Raw genomic sequence first — 18,816 nt, 5'->3', positions numbered from 1 at the left:
AAAGGAAGAGAGAATGAAAAAAAATGATAGTAATGAAAATGAATGTGATACATGATAACTATTTTACCCCTCTAATATATAAATTAGCACATACTTAAAAAGGGGAATTGAGTTTGTCACCCCACCTATTGGGTTTGGCACCCCACTTTATTCAATACGGGAATTAATTTTCCGTATTGAATACAGAATTTAAAATGCCGTATTTTTTTTATGTAATGAATGGTTGAAAATGTGCCACATATGCTCAAATACAGTACGGTTTTTTAAGTTCCGTATTATTCATATTAAATACGGAACTTTAAATACCGTATTAAATAAAGTGGGGTGCGAAACCCAATAGGTGGGGCTACCAAACCTAATTCCCAACAAGAAGGTAGTGATGTATTTTTATCATAAATTATATCTTCATCACCACTTTCCTGCCTTCCTTGAGGGGGAAAACCAACATGACACTATCCATGTGCAGTTTTTCATCCCACCATTTTCCACTCTGTTCCAAACAAGTGAAGGTACTATTTACCTTCTTACTAACTTCACTCCTTCCAAACTCCTTCAAACAAATAGAGCATTCATCTTTTTGAGTTAGTTTACTTTTCTGTTTTCTTTTGGATTTTCCCTCCCAATTCAATCTCAAGTCTCAACCTTCCAAATCGTGGAGCTCACTCGCCACCGCCGGCAACCACCGCGCCGCCATCACACTTCTCTCACCGCTTCTCATGCGAAATCCTCTCAATTCTTGAGGAACACTATAACGTCCTATTCCATTCACCGATTAAGGTTCTCCCTCCCTCCCTGTACCCAGTCCTTGTTCATCTTAGGGTTTATATTTTCTCTTCAAATTGCATTATTCTCATTTCATTGTTCCTGTAACAGATTGAGTAACTGTGTGTGTTGTTTGCTCATGCTGCTGGAGTTGGAGAAAACGGACCAAAACGAGGGAGAAGGCATTATTGGCGAAGGCAATGGAGGTTCCAGGGAGAACAACCCTAGGTGCCGCGGTGGCTGCTGCTAATCCTCCGCCTGAATCCCAACACCTGGGGTTTGCCTTTTCCTTCCTGGTATAATTATCTGGATCGCGCAATGTCATTGTATTATGTGAAACATCAAGTCTCAGGCTATTAGGGTTAAGTCCTTGTTAATGGTTTCACTTAGAGTTTATTACTAAAATTGCTAATCTTATGGTTGAGTAATCTTCTAGAACTTCGTTAATATCGCAGTGTAATGTCATGGCCATTGCAGCTGCTATGATCAGCGGTGGAGCAGAGATTTTGGTGATAGGGAGGTCAAAACCAAAAAGCAGATCACTTACATTGTTTTTTGGATTTGGTTGTCCAATTTGTTCTATAGAGCTGTACTCTTCTTAAACTGTGTAAACTTTGGATCTTTGTTACACTGAATTTCCTGTTTTCGTTAGTATGCCACACTTCTTGTTTGTTAAGGTGAATGATGATAGGATTATTTTTTTAGGAATTGCATGATTCAAATATTCCTTTAGGCATTTCAATTAGAAACAAAATGTCAGGTTGTTCAGTTGTTCCTGTCGTAACTAGTGATTTGGAAGTTAGGCATTAACTTGAAAAGCAGTTTGAAATTATGATTAGATGATTCTTACTTTTTGTTGTTGTGATTCAGGTTTGTTTCCATTGGTCTATCGGAAAAGGAGATTAATGAATTGGAGCAGCATATAAAAAACCTGATCATGGTCTATTGCTTAACCCTCAACATCCCAGACTATGATGCTTCTGCTCAGGTTTTGAAGCCTATTGAGATGAACACTAGGTACCAGTTCTACTTGTACTCATATGAACCTATGAAAATATTTTAAAAAACTGCCAACTTATATCAGTTTGATTCTAAGTCAAGTGGATACAGTTATAACCATGACAAAAGGAACTTTATTTCCCATGCGTGGAATGAACTTGGGATTTGATCGTGAGCTGATAAGACAAGCAATGTATCTCTCAGGTGTGATAGGTCAACCTGTTGGATGCTACGATGGCATGTGGGCTTGCTAGTGCTTCAAGGTTCTTTCTTGACTTTTATCCCAATTCTTTGCAAAATACTGGTAGTTATATATATTTTATAAGAACTACTGCACTTTAAATTCCTTGCTCGTTCATTTCCAGCTTTATTTACGTTTCCTTTACTTAAATTCCAACATTTTATTTCTTCCATTTACCTTATCATTTAGCCATTTTACCAATGTTTTAGTTCACTTGTGTCCAAACTTCTCAACAGTGTTTAACTAAAAACTCTTTAGAATGTCTACATTGAGGAATATAATCTCTTCCCCGAACCATCATCTGACTACGGTATCAACTTGGTTGATTATTTACCCGAATTGAGTCCCTTACCATTTATCTGAACCAACATAAATAAATAAAAACAGGTTCACTTCACTGAATAGTGGATTGTGAAGATCAAAGAGCCAAAAAAGAAATATTGGACGAACCACAAACCTTGCAAATCACAAAACATACATAATATAACAATCCAATCACATATAACCCGAAGAAATTGAAATATAGAAGTCTCACACTGGTTAGAGATGTGACATAGATTGCTCTTAAAAAGGGTAGAGAAACCCTCAACTCTTAAGTTAACTTTTGCAATAAGTTAGGCCTCCCAAATTTAATAATATACAATAACAAAGAATAGCTCCCTCCCTCCATGTTGTGTCTAATACAACATTATAATTTAAATCCAAAATAGCAAACCACATTCAGAAAACCAAAAAGCTTGAAAAGAGAAAGGAAAACTAGCCACCAACTACAAGGAAAGAAAGGGGTGAGGTGCTCATTCTGTATAAATTGGGTCTCGGAAGCTTGGTGAGAAATGTTAGCCTGTCCAACAAGAGAGAATAACCATTATATATATATATATATATATATATATATATATATTTTTTTTTTTTTAAAAGGAGAAAAATATATATTGAAATTTAAGATAACCATGAGAATAACCCTCTCATGGAAGGTAGCAAGGCCCAAAATCTGATACATAACAGAAGCTCAAAAGCCTATTGTAATTGAGAATAGAACAAAAGCAAAAACAAACAGAAACAGAGTAAAACAAAAGCAGATTAAAGCATAACACAATAACACTGCCCCATTTAACTCCCACCGCCCTCAAGGGGTTTCCTTTGTACCCGCTACAGAGCTGACTGACATAATAAACTCGGAGGCAGCAAGCAAACGAGCCAAACCAGCATAGGAAGGAACCCGAAAATGCATACATCTTAGCCCACAAAACAGCACCACCTTGAAAGCAGACTTCTTCCACAAGCTCACTAAACTCCAGCAGCACATTCCAAGATTAAGATAGCCAAGTTATACCCCTCACAAAAACACTAATTTCTGGGTCTTTGGGCTGCAATTTTCCTGACAAGCCCTTCAATTGCTTGATTTTTATATCTGCACATAGCACTAAAAATTGGTCATTAAATTGATCACTGGAATGTCAACTTTTTCTAGTACTTAGAAAAGAAAAAAGATACCAGTGCCTATTCATAAGATGGAGTTCTTTGTATACATACACGAAGATGTGGGTGAAGCCAGGGTGTTATATATCTGCTCTTCCCTCACTCAAAACCTATATCAACCATTTTGTTAAATTCAACCTCTGGAGTATAGGAGTTTCGATTACTGTGCAAGTATTGCTTTCGCATCTTCCATGCTGCTATGACTTTGTCTGCACGAGTGGGGTTCCATATTTTAAAAAATCACCATAAATTTGATGAGAAAAAAACTGGACACTATTCATTGTAAAGAATAAATGCTATATAGAACTTAGTCTGAGAGTTAAATAAACCCAGCCAGCCTAGATATACCATTAAATTAAATTTGTTTAAAACACTTTCCTACAATTAGACAATACCTCTAGTTTTAAATGGACAGTAAGAAAAGGAGGGGGAGAGAGAGAGAGAGAGAGATTACCACAAAATGTCGCTCCCGTTTCAAAACCTATACCAACATCAGGAATGTGAGCTATCTTTTGCCACTCTTTCCCTGTTCCTTTCTTGCATCGCTTCTCCAGCTTGGGGCATCCGTAAATACGTAATTCACGCAAGTTCCTGAGTTGCTGCAAGCTGTCTGGCAGCGACCTTATCTCTGGACAAGAATCAATTTCTATCCTTTGAAGACCATTCATGAGTCCCAACCAGTCCGGCAATGAAGTTAGAGAGGGAAATTCTGACAGCTCCAAAATTTTCAGGGAGGGAATACGTCCTAGGCCCTCTGGTAACATGCTGTTTTTATCCTTGCCCATGATTCTCACTTCTCGCAGGGTAGTTAGCCGGTTCATATTACTTGGTAAAACAAACTGGGGGGAGAAGTTGGCGATTTCAAGACTCTCAAGACAAGTTAGGTGTCCCATGCCTTCAGAAAATGACTTGAATTTTGGGCAGAAGGAAATTGATAATAATCGAAGAGAACTCATACCTCGCATCACATGCTCTGGGAAAGACTCAAGTTCACCACAATTTGAAATGCGAAGGACCTCTAGTTCACTAAGACAGCCGAGTTCATCAGATAACACATTGAGTTTATTGAAGTCTTTGATTATGAGAATCTTCAAACGATGCATGCTACGCAAAACTTCATCTGTGAAGAAAGCCGCATTTTCATCACTTCCATGAGCAAAAATGGAGCGAACAGATGGAAGGGATGGTAGTGCCAGCTTCGGGACACCTGAAATTCTTAAATCAGAAAGTAGTGGTAGCATATCTAATCCTTCAGCTTCAACTTCCAATATTCTCTCTAAGTTTGGCAAACCATGCAAAATTAGCCTTTTCAAAGACGGAAAAGCCTTCTCTGCCTTAGGATCATACAAGTCATGATCAATGTACTTTACATCTTTCATTCCGGATATGTAAAGATATGACAAACATGGTAGTTTACCAAGTGGAGGAAGCTGCTGACAGTGTTTACAATCATAGAGTATAAGATCAACTAAGCCACTTAGAAGAGAAGTATTTCCCATCCACTGGGGAAGTTGTGTTCCCCCATAACCCTTCATCCCGAAATTCTTGAGACCTGAGTGGGGCTTAAGGGCTTCAAGTACGCACTCAGCATTAGCACCAGCATTAGCACCACTACCTTGTGAATTACCTTGTCTTCCCCATGACAAGTATAAGCGGTTCAAGTCCTTCTTACCTGCCAAATTAGCTTGCTTGGCATCCCATTCACTGGGCACATTCTCCAGGCCTCTAATATGTAGCTTACCTCCCAGCTGTAAGTCATGTAACTCTGCTAAGCCACACCTTGCCTTTGTACCCACAATGAAAGTGCTCAAAGTTTTTAGACAAGTTAGGTTTCCAATTTGGGAGGGCATTGATGTTAATAAGTCACACTCTTTAATCACAAGATGTCTGAGATCTTGTAATTGTGTCAAATGTTGGGGAATACTAGACAGATAATCACAACATTCTAGTTTCAGTATTTGCAATTTATGCAGCTCACAAATAGACAGATAATCACAACATTGTGTCAAATTTATGCAGCTCACAAAGATTACATTCAAGTTCCAAGTACCTCAAATGTATAAAATTCTTGAGTGTTGAGAGTTGAAAAGAACTTGTGCGTAATGCTCGTAGAGAACTAATAGATGGTAATGCACCTAAATTTGGGCGGGTTGGGTAAAACTCAAGAAAGGTTCGCAAGGATTCAACTTTCTTGAAGGGAATCATGTTGTAATTGAGTGGTTCATAAAAAGATGAGCAACCTATATGGTGAGCTCTAGTTGACAAATTTGTGAAGCTTGCAAACTTTGAAACCACACATTCTTCCCCCATAATTGACTGAGCAAGATCATGGACCAAATCATGCATCTTGAATGTAATCTTACCATAATCATTGGTCTTGACTTCATGAAAAAATGACCTTTGGTATAATTCATTCCACACCTCATTGCCAACATGTTCCACCTCCAAATTTCCTCTTGATGAGATAAGTCCATTAGCCATCCAAAGATGAATAAGATCTTCCTTTTCCATGTCAAAATCTTTAGGGAAAATGACACAAAATGTAAAACATGGCCTCAATGACAATTTCAAATTGAAATAGCTTAGCCGCAAAACCTTCATAATGGGATTTTCCTCAGGTAAGTTCCAGATCTTACTTTCCTTTATATCAAGCCATTGATATTCCTCATTTTTATAGCGCAAAATGCTTCCTAGTGCTTTGGCAGCAAGAGGCGAGCCCACACATTTCCCCACTATGTCCTTGCCTATTGCCAAAAGCTCTGCACACTCTTCATTACTTGGCCCAAACGCATGTTGTTTGAACAATGACCAGATGTCATCGTCAGATAAGCCTGACAAATGATGAGCACGATAAGTTCCCATCATGGATGCAACAGTCTCCAGCCTTGTAGTTACCAATAGAGCTGCACCTTTAGTTCCATTTCCACTCTGCATAAAGTATTTGAAGTTTTCCCATTTTCCTGGGTCTTGATTCCACACATCGTCAAGAACAATTAAATATCTTTTGTTTAGCAAGAGTTCTTGAACTTTTTTTTGCATTGATTCTAATGACAAGAGATTAGGATTTTCACCCGTGGCAGATTCAATTATTCGTCGCAAAATTTTCATCATACTGAAATCATTAGAAACACACACCCAGATTTTCAAGTCAAAATGCTTCGTTACACTGGGATCGTTGACGACAAGTTGAGCAAGTGTTGTTTTTCCAAGTCCGCCAATGCCAACAACGGAATAAACAGAGAGTTCTTCAGTACCAATGGCATATCTGATACAGCAAGTGCAAGATAATAAGGTGAAATTCAAATTCAATTTCTTGATTCCTAATATAACACACACATGGTATTAATTCTTTTTTTTGTGTGGATAAGCACATGGTATTAATTCATGACTATAATGGAGAAATCAATTAAAGCGATAATCCTGAACTTTTATTTTATGAATCTGAAAGAGCAGAATATATATACAATACAACAAACTCGTAAATTAGTGGGAGACACAGTTCCTAGATTAGTGTTTTTTTTTGGCTTAAATACTCTTTTGGTCCTTGAAATTGTAAAGGGAATCAAATTTGATCCCTGTAAAATTTTCACATCAAATTGGGTCCCTGAAATTGTTTTTTTAATCTAATTAAGTCCTTTTGCTCAATTTTGACTAGTCAATGGTCCAGTGGAAAGCCTAGTCAGCTAAGGATGGCCACATGCACTTTTTTCACATCAATTTTAGTCCCTTAAAAATTATTTTAATCAATTTTAGTCCTTGTTCTTCCACCTTCCTCTTCCACCTTCTTCCTCTTCCTCCATAACTCAAATCCTTAAACCTAGAAATTCAAAACCCTAAAAAAAACTATATGTTTATCACATTCACCTTGTTCTTCCTTTTGAATTTATGTGATTTGAGTTATGGAGGAAGAGGAAGAAGGTGAAAGTGGAAGAACATGAAGGTGGAAGAACAGAAACTAAAATTGATTAAAATACTTTTTAAGGGACTAAAATTGATGTGAAAAAATCCACGTGGCCGTCCTTAGCTGACTAGGCTTGCCACTGGACTGTTGACCGGTCAAAATTGAGCAAAAGGAGTTAATTAGATTAAAAAAATAATTTTAGGGACCCAATTTGATACGGAAATTTTATAAGGACCAGATTTGATTCCCTTTACAATTTCAAGGACCAAAAGGTTATTTAAGCCTTTTTTTTTTTTAATTTGGGTAACCTACCTAACTGTAAATTAGTATTTGACATACTGCCATAAATTAAGGCCTAAAATCAGTACTGTACGTACGTAGCTATTGACTGCATTAGTCCAACCCCAAGGAGGGTTCAACTCTCGCAAGTCCATTAAGCAAAATGCTTAGGATTTGGATGCTTGTTACATACTGAGGTATCTATTGTTACCCCAACCTATAAGAGGAGTCAATGTTTTATAATTGATATTGGCCACCTCAGGTAAGCACCCTAGCCGAGCTAGGTAGAATGAAGGTCATACACTAGGATAATCATAACCCCTTAATTAACTGACCAACTATAATCCCCAAATTAACTAATCGATCATGAAACCCTTAAATAAACAAATTATCGCTTTGATAGGGTTTTAGTTTACTTGGCCGGTTTGGTTTTCATTTTGTAGGTGTCGAGCTGCTTAATAGGATCCCTTGTCGGTTGATCTTATCGTTGTTTTTCGACTTTAATGGGAACCTTGCTAGTGGGTAAACGCGTGAGGTTTTAAGCACATATGTTTGCGTATGGTTTTATCGAGGTGTTTGAGAGGTTCTTGCTATAGTGGCTGACTAGGTTACTGTACCCATGTTGAGAGAGGTTGTTTCTCAACATTATATTTATATATATATATATTTATATATTATATTTCATTTTAAAAAAACAGTGCCGCCTGAAAGATACCCATCCAAGTGCGATGAGCAAACCAACTCGACGAGATGGGCATTTGACCGACCTTCCTAGGAGGATTAGTTGGGCTTGCTTCCAACATCTTATCAGGATCTAGGGAAAGAAGCAGTGGAATAGATCGATCCAATTGAGGATGAATTCCCTTTAGAAAGAGAATTGACCCTACCCAATAAGGGTAGAAGCTGCGGGAAGGGGAAAGTTGTAGCAAAAGAGGAAACTCTTGTTTATAACCCTCTACTATTCAGATGAAACCTCACCGAAGGCAATTTAGCTTATTTGAAAAATCTAGAAAGGATGACACAAGGCACTTGTGTAAGCTTATTTAGGAGTTGAGAAACGAATGAGATTCCCATACTCTTCAAATTAGCTAATAACGGAGGCCACACAAACAACAAAGGAAGTGAAATCACAAGGAGGGGTAGCCTCTCGCAAGCCCATTAAGAAAAATGTTTAGGACATGGAGGGTTGTGTGCGTACCGAGCTATCTATCGATATGCCAACCTATAGGAGGAGTCAATGTTGTGTAATTGATATTGCCCACATCAAGTAAGCATTGTAGCCGAGCCAGGCAGAAGGAAGGTAGCTAACTGGCCAACCATAACTCCTAAATTAACTAATTACCAATCATGACACTTTTAAATAACCTAATAATCATATAATAAATGTGAAAGGATTAATAAATCAAGAGACAAGTCCAAATCTAGGGATGGCAACGGGTAGGATCGGGCACGGGTTTTACAATTACCAAACCCAAACTCAAATCCCATAACCCAAACCCAAACCCAAACACAAACCCTTATGGGCGATAAAATGAAATCCATGCCCAAATCCATTGGGTTTCGGATTTACCCGAAACCCAAACCCAAACCCATTAGTTACGTAGCAACTCAATCCAGAACTTACTTTCATAAAAAAAAAAGTTAAATTCATATAAAGAAAAAAAAAAAAACAAATACTATTCATCATCCTCATCCATCACTAAAGTGAGACAACAATCGTTTAAAGTTTACTTTCTCAAACATACAAATGTACAATTAATCATCAAACACTAAGAACAAAGTTTATAAATATATATATGTATGAGGGTTTTTTTTGTAATTTTATGTTTCGGGTATCTTTGGGTTCGGGTTTGGGCGGGTATGGGCACGGATTTAACTAATACCAAATCCAAACCCATAAATGGCTACAGTAACGGGCAAAACCCAAACCCAAACCCAAATCCAGTCAACTCGGATTTTGCCCGTCAAATCGGATCGGGCGGGTACCCATGGGTTTGGGCAAAATTGCCATCCCTATCCAAATCTATTATCGACAAAAAAGGATAAAAATTTGACATCTTCACTCTAACGTTATTCTTTAGGCTTAGGCTCCATCACTTAATCTAGTGTCTTGAGAGTTTGGAGAGATCAAGTACAATAATACAATTAGATATTCTACATGTAACTTCCCAATTAAATGACAATTTCTCTGGTACAAGCAAAATAATTGTGGGTTAAATACAGGAGTGACATGTACCAATAGGAAAATTACACTTGGATTATTTATTAATTCTATTATGGATTTTTTAAAACTTTGAATCAACCCTGTAAGTTTATTGTAATTATAAACTAACTCCAGCACCTTCTATTTTTTGAATTCAGTCCTGACGTTAAGTGAAAAAATTGAATGTTGATTGAGACTAATTTTTCACCTTCTTTCCTATTTCACTTTTTTTCACCTTCTTATCATTTTGCCTCTGGTTTTAGGGTTCTATCTCTTCTCTCAATTTCACCTCACCTTCTGGTTTCGTTCTCTGGTTTTCGAATTGACCACAATAAGTCGTTGTTTTTTTGGGCAATTTACTGAATCTGCAGCCTTCTTTTCATTTTATTCAAGTTTTTATTCTGGATCCAAAATGAATCAATTTGTGTGTTTTATTATGGAATCTAAGAACAATTGAATAGTACCTGTTACGTTTGGGTTGTTGAGTACGTATAGGGGGAGACAAAATTCTTGAGTATTGTGTTTACACCACACGGTTTCACAAAGGATTCTCTTTTTCACTGATGAGGAAATTTTTTTGCTGCATCAAATTGCTCACGAGGATTCTAATATGTTATCAGAAAAACCCAGTTCAGGATCTTTAATTGGAATGGGACAAGTACATAATTATTGAATAGGATGAGGGCATATTTAGTAAGCTATATAATTTAGTTGGGGTCATAATGTGAATAGTGTAAAAAAAGATCTAGTCAGCACTTGATATATTAAGTGTCCATACATTATTGGTACACCTCACTCCTGTAGCCTACACTCACCTGAATTTATGGGCACTCAAGCATGCACCGAATTAAATATCAACTATAGTTATTTTCTACACTATTCTTCAACTAATGCTAGTTGCAGTAATTTTATTTTCGCACAAAAGAATCATTCTCGATACCTCTAATTTCAAATAAGTACTAGATAACATACATACCTTACAAGAAAATCGACAACCTGATCTTTGTCATGGTCTCTTCCATATACTTTGGGTTCAATGATAACAGAGGTAGTTTGACGCCATTCATCATCTTCTGGCTTGCTTTCCTTGTGTAATTTATACCTCCTCCTTTCTTCAGCAATGTCATTAAACCTTTGAGCAATCTCTTTCATCCTTTTACCAATGTTACGACGAGCTAAGATACTCTTTGGATGGAAACGGGTTACACAAGTGGTGGCATGTTGTATTGAAGCTTCATCCAAAATGTCATCAAGAACATGTGCTGCATCAGTGAGCTTCTGGAGCCAATCTTTGACAGCATGACTGGTTATTTGAGTCTCCTCAGCATCTCTTAGGACAGCACGGATTGCAGTGATATTTCCGGAAAGTTTCTCGGTGAGTTGGCCAACGTTCAAAAAATCTGCCACCTCTTCTCGGACCAAAGATCCCAAGTTTTCAATCACCATTCCAAGCAAGCTGTCAGCCATTGATTAATTGGTTGCGGGTAACTAGCTAGAATATATGAAGGCAAGTTCAGAGATGGTTTTTTCTTTAGGAAAATCCTAATGGGTCTGCTAAATCATGATATAGGCTAGCAGTAATAATATAATAATACTGTAACAACCATTGATTAAATTAATTAATACTGTAACAACAACCATCGACAGCGAAGGAACCATTTCGAAAGAAAAAATAAATCCTTTCACATGAAACACCTAATATCATGTTGGTTAATTTAAGCCCAGATGATAGAACAATTTCTATTTTGATATATAACTTTACCTAGTATTTCTAAATCACGTGACGACAGCGAGGGCCCAATCTCGAAAAAATTCGGGAATATCCTTTCGTGTGAAACACCATGTTGGTTAATTTAAGCCCACTTCATAGATAGAAACAATTACTTGTTTTAAAATATTAATAGCTTAAAGTTGACCAAAAAAAATATATATTATCACTTAATTATTAGTTATTATATATATATTGCTCTCGTTAATTACTTAGTTTTCAAAGATTGGCTCCACCAAACCATGGTAGTTAGTATTACCTCCGGTCTTATTTATAAGAATTAAATAGAAAAAAAATCTTAATTCTTTTTTATAAGGCTTATTTGCACTTTTGGTCCCCCAACTATTGCTTTCATGCGAAAATCGTCCCCAAACTTCAAAATTAGCAAAAAAACGTCCTCCAACTATACATGTCGTTGCACTTTTGGTCTGCTGTTTGCCTTTCGTGAGAAAACTAACGTGCGAAGCTGGTGTGACTCACTCACGCGTGTCTCCCGTGACTTTCTTCATAGTGCTTGATGACTGGACAAGTCACATGCTTCTCACGTGACTCTAAAATGGTTCATGGTGAAGAAGACGATGAAGGAGAGAGATGATCATTGGAGCCTTTCAAAGTCACGTGAGAAGCATGTGACTTGTCCAGTCATCAACCTCTCTGAAGAAAGTCACGTGAGACACGCATGAGGGAGCCACATCAGCTTCTTACGTTAGTTTTCTCACGGAAGGCAAACGGCAGACCGAAAGTGCAACGACATGTATAATTGGAGGACGTTTTTTGCTAATTTTGAAGTTTGGGGACGATTTTCACAAGAAGGCAATAGTTGAGGGACCAAAAGTGCAATTAAGCCTTTTTATAATAACCAAATGGAATAAAGGGTAGTTTCAGAAGTTTATATTAATATATGACAAATTTAATGCATTTTTTCTAATTTAACTAAATTTCTTAAACTATGTGAATTTTTTTTTTGTTCTTATAAATAGGACCGGAGGTAACAGTAATTAAATTGCAAGTTGACAAGGTGCATGCGCCATAACTGGTGTACCTCAAGGTGGAGTCAATCAGCAATACCAACTACTCCCTCCGTTTTAAAATAACTGTCTAGAAAGATAAGAAATACACATATTAAGAAATGCAATTAAAATTGTTATCTTTTTAAAATGTATCATTTATTTTCTTATTTTACCCATTTTGAAGTGTATTTTTAACTCTCATCATTTTTTGTTATCATAAGGGTATTATATGGAAAAACATCAATTAATGCTACCTTAGAAATTATAAGTTGAGAATTATTGTGAATTTTTTTATTCTAAATGGACAATTACTTTAAAACGGAGGGCGTAATTAATGGTAATTAATTTCCACACCAAAACATACAAGGATTCCTCAAGGTGGGAAAGCAGTATATAAAGATTTTTTTCTTAAAGAGCAGTATTGATCAAACAGGTTTGGTTAGTTAATTGACATCCATCATTATTATCGCCATGTATGTCTCTTCTCCTCACATCTTTCTCTCTGTAGTAAAATACGGACGAGAGAAATAAATTTGGGGTTAAGTAAGGTTTTCCTCCTGCACTTTGAGCGAGTTTTGATTTTTGTCCTTCGTCGAAAAATCTTTCGAAATACACCCTCGGACTTTGGAAAATAGTTGGGATTGGTCATCGCAGAGAAAATTAACTTCGATGACCTATTAGGTGTATGGCAGCGCTGACGTGGCATGCCACCAACAAACCCGCAACCTCCAGAAAGTCCTCCCCTCGGTTGATCCGGGTTTTGAATTTTCAGATCTAAATCTCTCGAGAGAGAAAAATAGAACGAAGCTACTGTCATTGGGTCACATATCTGGATCTGAAACGCAACATCGTTCAAGCCCATAAAATACATAAACCTCGAAACCGAAAACGACAAAGATTGAAGCTTTTTTGCTTCTCAAACTCTTTGACCCTTGCCGATGAAGAAGGAGGAAAGAGTGACATAAGAAGGCATGGAAAATTATAAGAAGACACAAGATCTTGCATCCTTTTTATCTTACAAATCACAAACCTTGGAAATCCTAAAACATACAGGATATAGCAGTCCAATCACATAGAACCCAAAGAACCTGAAATATATACAATAACAAAGAATAGCTCCCTCCCTCCATGTTGTCTAATACAACATTAAAATTAAGGCTAAAAAGCATTTTTGGCCCCTGATATTTCAAGTTTGTGCAAATTCTGCCCCTACTCTATTTTTGTCGATGTTTCTACCCCTCATGTTTTCAAACAGTGCATCGTCTACCCCTCATATTTTCAAACAGTGCATCGTCTACCCCTGACGGAGGGGTAGACGGTGCACTGTTTGAAAACATGAGGGGTAGAAACATCGACAAAAATAGATAGGGGCAGAATTTGCACAAACTTGAAACATCAGGGGCCAAAAATGCTTTTTAGCCTAAAATTAAATACAGAATAGCAAAGCACATTCTGAAAACCAAAAAGCTTGAAAAGAGAAAGGCAAACAAGCCACGCTTAGAGGCTGTCCAAGAAGAGAGAATTTCCATCATATATATCTACACTTAGCACTAAGAATGGGTCATTAAGTTGATCACTGGAATGTCAATTTTTTCTAATAATAAAAAAAGAAAAAGAAATGATTATCAGCGCTTACCATTTATAGGATGGAATTCTCTGCATACACACACAAAGATATGGGTGGAGACGGGTTGTTATATATCTGCTTTTCACTCACTCAGAATACATCAACCATTAAGTTAAATTCATCCTCTGAAGTATAGTAGTGTCTAGTACTGTGTAAGAATTGCTTTCGCATCCTCCATGCTTTTATGACTTTGTCTGCATGAGTGGTTCCATAATCCATATTAAAAAAAAAATCACCATAAACTTGATACGAAAAACACGGGAGTTGGGTTTGACACCCCACCTATGGGGCTTGGCACCCCACTTTATCAAATACGGAATTTAAAATTCCGTATTCTCCCTATTGAATACGGAACTTAAAATTCTGTACTGTATTTAAGCATGCGTGTCACATTTTCAACCACTCATTATATACTAAAACAGATACGAAATTTTATTTTCCGTATTGATACGGATACGGAACTTTAAATTCCGTATTTAATAAAGTGGGGTGCAAAGCCTAAGGGGTGGGGCACCAAACTCAATTCCCGAAAAACACTCATATTAATCTATTAAGGATAAGCTTATTTAACACTTTCCTGCAATTAGACAAAATTGGACTGTACGAAAAGGTGAGAGAGAGAGAGAGAGAGAGGGAGATTTAAGAACTTACCACAAGATGTTGGTTCAGTAACTATATCAGGATCAGGAACGTGAGCAATCTTTTGCCAATCTTCCCCTGTTCCCTTCTTCAATCGCTTCTCCAGCTTTGGGCATCCAACAATACTTAATTCATGCAAGTTTTTGAGTTGCTGCAAGCTGTCCGGTAGTGACCTTAACTCGGGGAAAAATCTGATTTCCAATTTTTGGAGACAGGTCATGAGTCCCAACCAGTCCGGCAATGAAGTAAGAGAAGGAAATTCTGACAGCCCCAAAATTTGCAGGGAGGGAATACGTTCTAGGCCCTCTGGTAACCTGCTGTTTTTTTCCTTGCCCAGGATTCTCACTTTTCGTAGTGCAGTTAGCTGGTTCATATTACTTGGTAACACAAGCTGTGGGGGGCAGTCGATGATTTGAAGACTCTCAAGACAAGTAAGGTAACCCATGCCTTCAGAAAATGACTTGAATTTTGGGCAGCCCAAAATTAATAATGATCGAAGAGAACTCATACCTCGCATCACATGGTCAGGGAAAGACTCAAGTTCAGCACAATATGAAATGTCAAGATGCTCTAGTTCACCAAGACTGCCGAGTTCATCAGATAACACCTTCAGTTTGTTGAACCCTTTGATTCCAAGCGTCTTTAAACCACGCATGCTGCGCAAAACTTCACCTGGTAAGAAAGCCGCATTTTCATCACTGCCATGGGCAACAATGGAGCGAACAGATGGAAGGGATGGCAGTGCCAGCTTCGGGACACCTGAAATACTTAAATCAGAAAGTAGTGGTAGTATATCTAATCCTTCAGCTTCAGCTTCCAATATTCTCTCTAAGTTTGGTAAACCACGCAAAGTTAACCTTTTCAAAGACACAAAAGCCTTCTCTGCCGTAGGATCATACAAGTCATGATCAATGTACTTTACATCTTTCATTCCAGATATGAAAAGTGTTGCCAAACATGGTAATTTACCAAGTAGAGGAAGCCGCTGGCAGTTCTTGCAATCATAGAGTATAAGATCAACTAAGCCTCTTAGAAGAGAATTATTTCCCATCCACTGGGGAAGTTGTGTTCCCCCATAACCCTTCATCCCAAAACTCTCGAGACCTGAGTGAGGCTTAAGGGCTTCAAGTATGCACTCAGCAGCATTAGCACCATTACCTTGTGAATTACCATGTATGCCCCATGTCAAGTATAAGCGATTCAAGTCCTTCTTACCTGCCAAATTAGCTTGCCTGGCATCCCATTCACTAGGCGCATTCTCAAGGCCTCTAATATGTAGCTTGCCTCCCAGCTGTAAGTCATGTAACTCTGCTAAGCCACTCCTTGCCTTCGAACCCACAATGAAAATGCTCAAAGTTTTTAGACAAGTTAGGTTCCCAATTTGGGAGGGCATTGATGTTAATGCCTTACAGTCTTTAATCACAAGATGTCTGAGATCTTGTAATTGTGTCAAATGTTGGGGGATACTAGAAAGATAATAACAGCGTTCTAGTTTCAGTGTTTGCAATTTATGCAGCTCAAAAACAGGCTCTGGCAAGGTAATGATGCAACTTCTGCAAAGTTCCAAGTACCTCAAATGTATAAAATTCTTGAGTTTTGAGAGTCGAAAAGAAGCTGTGCGTAATGCACGGAGAGGACTAATAGACGGCAGCGCACCTAAATTTAGGCCGTGTGGATCAGACTCAAGAAAGGTTCGCAAGGATTCAACTTTCTTGAAGGGAATCATGTTGTAATTGACCTGTTTATTAACAGATGTGCAACCTATATGGTGAACTCTACTCGACAAATTAGTGAAGCTTGCAAACCCTGAAACCACACATTCTTCCCCCATAATTGACTGAGCAAGGTCATGGACCAAATCATGCATCTGGAATGTAATCTTACCATATTTATTGGTCTTTACTTCTTGAAAAAATGATCGTTGGTATAATTCATTCCACACCTCATTGCCAACATATTCCACCTCCAAACTTCCTGTGGATGAGATAAATCCATTAGCCATCCAAAGATGAATCAGTTCTTCCTTTACCATCACAGAATCTTTAGGGAAAGTGGCACAAAAAGAAAAACACGGCCTTAATGATAATTTCAAATTGAAATAGCTTAGAAGCAAAGCTTTCATAATGGGATTATCCTCTGGTAAATTCCAGATCTTACTTTCCTTTACTGCAAGCCATTGATATTCCTCATTTTTAAAGCGCAAAATGCTTCCTAGTGCTTTGGCAGCAAGAGGTGAGCCCACACATTTCCTCACTATGTCCTTGCCTATGGCCAGAAGCTCTGCACGCTCTTCCTTGCCGGGCCCAAACGCATGTTGTTTGAACAATGACCAGATGTCATTGTCAGATAAGCCTAACAGATGATGGGCAGGATATGTTCCTGTCATGGATGCTACAGAGTCGAGCCTTGTAGTTACCATTAGGGCTGAACCTTTTGGTCCATTTTCACACTGTATAAAATATTTGAACTTATCCCACTTTCCTTGGTCTTCATTCCACACGTCGTCGAGAACAATTAAGTATCTTTTGTTTTGCAAAACCTCTTGAACTTTTTTTTGCATTGATTCTAATGACATGAGATTTGGGTTTTCTCCAGTGGCAGATTCAATTATGGATTTTAGAATTTTCATCATGCTGAAATCATCAGAAACACAGACCCAGATTTTCAAGTCAAAATGCTTGCTTACCCTGTCATCTTTGAAGACAAGTTGAGCAAGTGTTGTTTTTCCAAGTCCGCCAAGGCCAACAATGGAATAGACAGAGAGTTCTTCAATATCCACGACATATCTATTAGAGGAAGTGAGAAATAATTAGGATACTAAACAAAGAAAATTGGTTGAAATTTACAAAACTTAAATTTCGTTCAAGTTACAACAATATCCCTAGACTAGATACCTCCAATTTCAAATAACATATAACATACCTCAGAAGAAACTCGACAACCCGCTCTTTATCTTGATCTCTTCCATAAACTATGGGTTCAGTGATATTAGAGGTAGTTTGACGCCATTCATTATCTTCTGCGTGGCTTTCCAAGATTCCTGTGTGTAATTCAAACTTGCTCCTTTCTTCAGCAATGTCGTTAAACCTTTGAGCAATATCTTTCATCCTTTTTCCAATGTTACGACGAGCTAAGATGCTCTTAGGATGGAAACGGGTGACACAGGTGCTGCCATGTGCTAATCGATTAGTTGATTGTTGTATTGAAGCTTCATCCAAAATGTCATCTAGAACATGTGCAGCATCAGTGAGCTTCTGGAGCCAATCTTTGACAGCATGACTGTTCAAAATCGCATCACCATCCTCTTCCCAACTCCATAACCACATCACTTTCCTCAACCAATTCCAGAACTGTTCCTTCGAACTCCACCGCACCACCACGTCCTCCTCATTTTTAATCCTGTTGCTAATAGTTCCATTGTCCTCTCTCTCGAACTTCCGCCGTGTAGGACCACCACTGCACGATCGCTGGCGTAGATCTGAGGCGGTTCTGGCGCTGCTCCGACGCGGTCCTGATGTTGCTTCGAGGCTGCTCCGTCACGGCACGAAGAGGCTGAAGCAGCGAGGTGAATGGGACGCCCTCTGAGGCAGTTTGGAGTCTTCAACTCTGGAAAATTGGAAAAAAGGATTGTGTTGCTGAAGTGCCATTCTTCTGAACCTGGATTTTCTCCTTTCTCATATAGTTGGTGCTCTCTTTTCTTTCCTCATGTGTTCCATTAACTTATTTTGAATGTATCTGCTTGATTCTTTTGATTATTACATAATACCAGGAACTTCCATTTTGTGATTTAATTGGTTTCTGGATGTCTCTTTCATAGTAGGCTTGTGTAGTTTTCTCTTTTGATTATTACATAATACCAGGAACTTCCAGAATGGGACGCCCTCTGATGCATACAGTCTTCATGATTT

At 38.0% G+C, this 18,816-nt stretch overlaps 1 pseudogene; it reads right to left on the bottom strand.

Moving 5' to 3' along the window:
* Positions 1-2,932: 2,932 nt before the first annotated feature.
* On the bottom strand, positions 2,933-18,234 carry LOC130710509 (uncharacterized; annotated as a pseudogene).
* Between the last annotated feature and the right edge of the window lie 582 nt (positions 18,235-18,816).

The sequence above is a fragment of the Lotus japonicus genome, chromosome 1 (genome assembly GCF_012489685.1).
Source record: "Lotus japonicus ecotype B-129 chromosome 1, LjGifu_v1.2".
Classification (NCBI taxonomy): domain Eukaryota; kingdom Viridiplantae; phylum Streptophyta; class Magnoliopsida; order Fabales; family Fabaceae; genus Lotus; species Lotus japonicus.
This window is presented reverse-complemented; position numbering and strand designations above follow the sequence as displayed.